Source organism: Pinus tabuliformis, chromosome 4_1 (assembly GCF_031772625.1).
Source record: "Pinus tabuliformis cultivar Carrire ecotype Pingquan chromosome 4_1, CPIR1, whole genome shotgun sequence".
Classification (NCBI taxonomy): domain Eukaryota; kingdom Viridiplantae; phylum Streptophyta; class Pinopsida; order Pinales; family Pinaceae; genus Pinus; species Pinus tabuliformis.
This window is the reverse complement of record NC_142303.1, coordinates 656067766-656075662: the sequence shown is the minus strand read 5'-3', so window position 1 is coordinate 656075662 and position 7897 is coordinate 656067766.

Below are 7897 nucleotides of genomic sequence, written 5' to 3'. Positions count from 1 at the left end.
CAGACCTAGACTAGGACCTCTTTAGGGGTATTGATTGAGGGATCGAAGTCAGGGGTCCACTTATTAAGATACAAACCCTGATTTCCCATAAAATATAGACCATTTCTGAAAACCAAATCTCGATCTTCTTTGGAGGTGAACTAGAAAATGAAATACCCTCTTCCGACAACATAGCAAATCACATTGTTTTCCAGCTGGGGCCTCCAGTTGCGTTGGATCCAGTCATATGTTGTTTTTGTAGAGGGCCTGCATGCCATAAATTGTCCTACCAACCCTCTGTCAGCCAGGGTTAGGGAAATTTTTATCGGTTGATCTTCTGGCAAGGCGATCTCAGGAATTTCCTCTAGTTTTTTGATGAATTTTGGGACTTCTGGAATCAAATGTTTCTTCCCTTTCTGCGAGAGAAATATTCTGAATGCTTCTTCTGAAGAGATTGGTGGGGTGGGAGAAGGCTCCCCACCCCCAAGCGCACTCTTAGCGGTGGCTACGCTCCTCTGCGATCGCAAAACCCAAACGCGGATGATGTGCCAACAGCAGCACTGGCCGGAGGAGGGAGGCAGAACCCAATTGCGGGGATGCCAGGAAGGATTGAGAGCCCAGTAGCAAGGGCTGCCAGGCAGGGGGCCTGCAGAGGGTCGCAGGGGTCGAGGAAGCAAGGGCGTGGGAGCTCCAGTTTAGAACGCGCGCGCAGATCACCCTGAAACTCAACGTCGCCCTCCATTTTCATTCGAAGTGAAATATCGTATTAAACATAGATTTGATCTAAAGTGGTCATTGTATTAAATATAAGGTTTTGTCCTAAAATATTTTTGTCTCAAAATTCTTTTGTCTTAAATATAAAGTTTTGTCTTAAATTGTTTTTGTCTTAAAATAATTTTGTCTTAAACTATTTTTGTCTTAAATATAAAGTTTTGTCTTTAAATTTTTGTCTCAAACTACTTTTGTCTTAAATATAAAGTTTTGTCTTAAAATAATTTTGTCTTAAATTGCTTTTGTCTTAAAATAATTTTGTCTTAAACTATTTTTGTCTTAAATATAAAGTTTTGTCTTTAAATTTTTGTCTCAAACTACTTTTGTCTTAAATATAAAGTTTTGTCTCAAAATATTTTCGTCTTAAATTATTTTGTCTTAAATATAAAGTTTTGTCTTAAAATATTTTTGTCTCAAACTACTTTTGTCTTAAAATATTTTTGTCTTAAATATAAAGTTTTGTCTTAAAATATTTTTGTCTCAACCTATTTTTGTCTTAAAGTCTATATTTAAGACAAATCAATTGATATTAATTTTTAATGTAAAATAACTAAAATAAAAAATGAGTTTTTGAGACAAAAGATTTCTTTTGTCTTAAAAAAATGTCTCAAAAGTGCCCTTGGTGTAGTAGTGACTATGCACCATTCGATCCTTCGTTATACAATTGAATTATACTCATCCATTGATTTTAATTATGCCAACATGTGGTGATTGTGACTGGCTAGACACTTGGGAAGGCTTGTTTCTTGATCGACCGGTCTCTCGTATACTTAGCATTGCACTTATTTTTCTCGAATTTCTGACATTTATTTACCCCTAACTACTGCTCTGTAATTGTGGATGCAGACTTTTTTTTTGTGAAGTTATTTCTCTCTCCATTTGTCAACGATTTACAAGCGATTTATGCTGGATTCCTCTAGCGCTTTCAGAGAAAACCACTACTGAAAAATCACTATGAAGAGGGCTTCTGACATATATTGTTGGCTCAGAAAATTACCGCACAGGTAATAAGTTAATATGCCTTCAAACCTTACTAATATTTATTAATTTTGTTTCCCAATTTACCTTCCACAGTCCATGCTCTAAGAATTGGTTAATATTTGAGCAACATTTCGGAGTTATGATGGCTTCCAGGTATTTTACAGAGGTAAATCTTACCCCTATTTTTTTTCACCATAGAACCAATCCAGTGAGTTTCTTTTAACGAATTCTTGTTTTGGGTGTCTAAAGGTTTGACCCTTTCTTTTCTGAGGTGTTCTCCTGAGGAGGGTTCCTTTAGCAAGGGATTTTCTTGGAGCTCGGTCGACATTCCAGGTTCTGATTCATTTTATTTTGCTAATTTCTATATTTTTTCAAAGGAAAATGTGTGTGTTCTTGCACCTCCAGTTACAACTAGTGTAGCAGTTATACAAGTTTGTTATATTATACGTAGGGTTGCATTAATCGTGTTTGAATCTCCAGAATTTCTCTTACCCTAACTATTGTTTTGTAAATGCAGATGCAGCCTCTTTTTGTTAAGTTATTTCTCTCTTCATTCATGAGTGATTTCCAGTCAACTCCTCTAGGGTTTTCAGAGAAAATCACTACCAAGAGGGTTTCCAACATATTTTGTTAGCTCACAAAATCACCGCACAGGTAATTAGTTATGCCTTCAACCCTTACTTATATTTAATAAAAAAATCCCAATTTACCTTCCCTAGTTCATGCTCTATGAATAGGTCTGCATTCCATGCTCTAAGAATTGGTTAATATTTGAGCAAGGTTTCGAAGTTATGACGACTCCCAGGTCTTTCACAATTGCTTTTGGGTTTTGCATAAATTCAATAGTGCTTGGCAATATTGAGAGAAATTGGTTGACCTAAAACCCTGGGTGGTTGGATTTCCTTTGGGAAGTTCTTTGTAGACATTCGAAGTCTATTGTAGAGATTAGTGGGGCTCTCATTTCCTATCTTGCAGGTGGATTTAAAAGAAAATCTCCTTATAAGAAAGGAAATTTATGGCCACTTTGGGATAATAGTATTCTAGATGATCATGATGATACTGAACCCCAGCTAACACAGGAAAAGATAAAATAATGACATTGAAAGAGTCAGGAAAAGAACAAGCACATGTACCCCTTGTTCTAGCCAATGAAGTAGATTGCATTGAGAAATTTCTGTCCGAATCTCCAACCAAAGAGGCAAAGTGGAAAGACTAAGAAAAGTGTGTCTTTGATGGGGCATTATTGTAGGATCTAGCTAGTGGTTTGAAGGATGAAATGACCTCTTCAATGAGGAAAGGAATATCTAGTGACATGTCACTTTATTTAGGCATTCATGGAAAACATGTACAACTGAACAGGGTAGGGTGCATATCAGCTGAATCATGGGAGTCTCCTACAAAAGGAGAAACCTTTGATGTTGAATATTTTCCTCGAGCAGCCCTTAACTATAATCTTAATTTGGACAAGACTGTAAAGAAACAAACTCGCATAAAAGTGAAAATGCATCTCCTTACTGTAGGATGGAGATTTGAGTTCAAATCTCACAAGGGGTGTCATGATGTTCATTATATCTCCCCTACAGGTAAGAATTACTATTCTCTTTTACAAGCATGTTTGGAATGGAAGCAACAACAAAATATTTAGGGAGTAATAGATGGAAATCATGACGATAATGTGGAGGGGCTAACAAGTCAAGAAAATTCTTTTGGGGATGTTTATTCATTTCCTCCTCTGCATAAAAGTTGGGAAACATATTTTCAAATGTTGTATGTCCAAAGAAGTCAAGGAGATTCTATAGTTATAGGGAAGTAGTAAAACATGAAAATGACAATAAGGAAATTGTTTAGGGTGCTTTGAAAACTCTGACATAGGACTAAAGCAACGAGTATTTAGGAGACAAAATATGCTTATTTGTGTCAATAAAAGGATACATGTTTCAAGGGAAATGTTTCCTCTTATAGAAAAATATACTAGGGTAAAGGAATATACCTTTGAATTAGAGAGATTTGACAAGGAAAATGTGATGAGAAGTGCGAGCGCACAAGGATCAAAACTAAAAAATTCAAGGCAAGGTCTATTGGAAATTTCTTAAAGGTCTATTAGAAATTTATGAATTTGGTAGTAGAAAGCATAAAGTTGGTTTAGAATATTTTCTTGAAGGTTAGAAATGAAAGAAAGGAAGACCATTCCCCCTTGTGAAAAGAAAAGGGAAACTATGTGATGGTTACCGAATGCAGGTGCTTCTTGCTACTCCAAAATCTCAAAGGATTTATTTTCAGGCTAGGTTAAGTGATTGGTTTTGTCCTCAACGATAGAAAATGACATGGTGGCTCCAAAAAATAAAATTTTCAATTGGAATATAAAATAAAATTTTCCACAGTAAGAAGGCTTGATAACCTGTGAGGGATTTTTATGTACATGTTGCAATAGGTTTTTCTCTCTAACAAACTTTGAATCTCATGATAGGAGCAAGAATCATCGGCCTTCTACAAAGCTCATTTTGGAAGATGGCAGATATTTACTGCAATCCTAGATGCATGTATTGCACAATAACTAGTTAAAGCGACATAGAGCTTTTGTGATTGTCCATCTTCATTTCATTGAGAGTGCATTCAAATGGAGTATTTTCATTGGTACTTTATATCAATATCTTCCTTGTATCTCTTGGTTGGATATATGTTTTCACTATTAATAATATTTTACTACATGGAACTTTTTCTCAGGTTATGTATTTCTATAGTTCATTGGTTTTAGTTGATGTATTATTTTTTCTTGAGGACCATATTGTGTTGTTTGTTGTTGCGTGAGGTTCTCAAGTTCCATGTCTACAATTTTTTTTGTCAAATTTGGAATGGGGTTATTTTTTTTGTATGTTTTGAAAGCGGGAGATAGAAGGAGTTGAGTTTGAAGAACACTTTTTTTATGGTTGTGAAGAGAAATTACTTTATCTTAAAATGATATTAATATTAATATTATGTCCTGGATTGTTATTTTTCAACTTTAATACATGTTTTGTTAGAAATAATGGTTTGTTGTTATATTTAAATATTTATTTTATAGTGAATGACAAATCCATGAAGGAATTTTCTGTCCATCCATAATAGTTTATGGGAATTTTTAGTTCCAAGATAAGATAATTTTTGGGCATTTTTAATTCCAAGACAAGATAAGATAATTGTATTATCTTGGGCATTTTCAATTCCAAGGCAAGATAAGATAATTGTATTATTGTTCGACAAATATCATAAAAGTAGGTAAGTGGGACTAAAAAGTATAGTGCATGCAATGACAATATCATAAGTGGTTGATAAGATTCACAAACTATCTCAAATCCTTAGAAATAAAAAATCAACTGCATAGTGTGATTATGTTGACAATGCATGGAAGTGGTCGATAAGATGCACAAACTGCCTCAGAGCCCTATAAATAAAAAATCAACTGCACAGTGTGATCATGTTGACAATGCATGGAAACCAAAAGCCTTGGTGCATGGAAACCAAAAGCCAGAAATAAAAAATCAACCGCATAATGCAATCATGTTGACAATGCATGGAAACAAAAAGCTAACACCTTGTACACTTCTCTCACCCAATTCAACATAGTTAATCACTTACTAAAATCCCTATGCATACTTTATTTAACATAGTGTACTTCTAGTCCCCTACTCTTGTTTACCACAATATTCAACCAATTCATTTTATACAAGATAGACTTATCTTCCTTTGTCTTTTACTTCTTCCAACAATTGTGTTTGATCCAAATTTAAATAGGAACACAACAAATTACAGATATAGCCATAAACAGAAAGCTGCAGCAGAAATAACACTTCATTTCATTAATATAAAATACTGAAATATGATTACAAACAGAATGGGAATAAGACTAGCCTGGGTGATGGTAGCTTATCTCTGAGAAGAGATGTGGTGACTACATGCCTCTGAATTGTGTTACAATGAGGCTCTAGGGCCTATTTATTATTGGAAAACATGAGAAACCCCTAAACAACTAAAAACCTAACCCTAGGAGATGTAACGCCAAGAGTTTGTGAGCCCCGTTGGGGTTAGTTGGGCAACCAACTTCCCAAGGTCATAACTTGGTCATATATCTCTGTTTGGCACATACGATACCTTGTTGGAAATGTATCTCTAAGTAGTACAGGTTTTGTTGCAGGTCCTTGCTTACAACTATGAACCTATTGCGGACTAAAAAAACGTCGTTTAGGGGGTCAAAACTGCTCCGGAAGTTCAGGACTCGAAAAACTACTAAAAATAGTAAATGCTTAAATAAACAAGGAGACAAATGAAACTGGTTGTAGGTCTAGGTGGGATAGGTGGGTGGCCACCAATATCCACCTGGATCATTCCTCCCCCCTTAGGAAGCAATGGTCCCCATTACATGTAGAGCCTCCATGAGGTGAGGAAATTTCTGTTGAACTTGGTCCCTGGTGAGCCACTTGCCTTGCTGCAGTAGTTGGCCAGCTTTGACAACCTGATATAGTTGGATATTCTGCTAGCAAGTGTTCTTGACCTATGTTTCCATAATCCGATCAGTTTTGGCCTATTGCATGCATTCTAGATTTAACTCTGTTGGTGTGAGTTGTTCTGCAATGTCTGATGTGTCCAGTAATGGTGGGAAGTATGGTCAAAGGCAGTCCACATTGAACACTGGGTGAAGACCAAGGAATGGGGGAATGTTGACCTCAAAATCATTGTCTCCCACAACCTTGGTAATAGTGTAAGGACCATATCAGAGTGGTCTGAGCTTCCAATGGGCTTTGGTAAGGCGTTCTTTCTGCAAATGCAACCAGACTTCGTCGCCCACCTGAAATTTGTGTGGCACCCGATGTTGATCATGTCGCTACCTGTACTTGGAATTTGAATTATCCAGGATGTCGTGAACCTGTTGGTGGATGTGTTCGATGCATTCAATAAATATGGTCACTTTATCTGCCTCAGATGATACATGTATGGATTTTGTCTGTGTAATCGTCTGAGCCATGGAAACATCGATCGAACACAACGGTTGAAATGCTAGACCCACTTGAAATGGATTACGACCAGTCAATTTATGGACAGCTCTATTATAATTGTGTTGCACATGTGGAAGACTCTCATCCAAGGTTAGAGGATGCTTGGAGTTGTAAATGTGGAGTATGTGCACTATCATCTTCTTGATGACCTCCGTTTGGCCATCAGTCTGGGATGGAAGGGAATTGACTTGGTGAGCTTGGTGTCCAATACTTTCTAGAGGCTTAACCAGAATGTGCTCAGGAACATGTTATCTCGATCTGACATAATGGTCTGCGAGATCCCAAAATGTACCTATACTCGTTCAAAGAAGAGTTTGGCAGTGTCCTCTGTTGTGATACTCTTCTTGCAGAATCCCAAGATAGCCATCTTATAAAATATGTCCACGACCACAAGTACACAGTCATTACCATGTTTGGTAGATGGGAGGACAGGCATATAGTCCATGGAGATGGATTCCCACGGCTGGTTGGGAGTCGACATAGGAGTGTACAGGCCTTGCTTCTTGATGGATGGCTTGGTGATGGTGCAGGAAGTGCAAGATCTGATATATTTTCCAACATCCATTCAGAGTTTGGGACAATAGAAGTAATTATGTAGTACAACCACAGTTTTCTCCACCCCAAAGTGTCCTGCGATCTGACTGTAGTGCACCTCCCAAATCAGTTTCCCACGCTCACTTGAAGGAACACAAGTGTGGCCCAAGTAGCATAATAATGCATCTTGGAGGTGGAAATCAGGAACTTTCTTCCCATCTACTAGCATCTGGTATGTGGAGGTGAACTATAGATCATTTTTGTATAGTTGCAGCCATCGAGAGGTCTCATGACCATAAGAGTTGAGAAAAGTAGTCAATGATGCAATTGGGGGTCGGCTGAGGCAGTTTGCAACATGATTGGTGCTGCCCTTTTTGTATTTAATTTTCAAGTGGAATTGTTGCAGATATGTAGACCACATTTGATGACAATTTTTCTCCAACTTCCCCTATGTCTGTAAAAATTGAAGAGTTTGGTGATCGGTTTGGATGACCATCTCCTTCCCGAGAATGTAGTGCTTCCACTGTCAGCAAGCCTGCATGATGGAATCCATTCCTCTATCCTAGGTGGGGTACTTCCAAATTGTATCGGAAAGCTTCTCA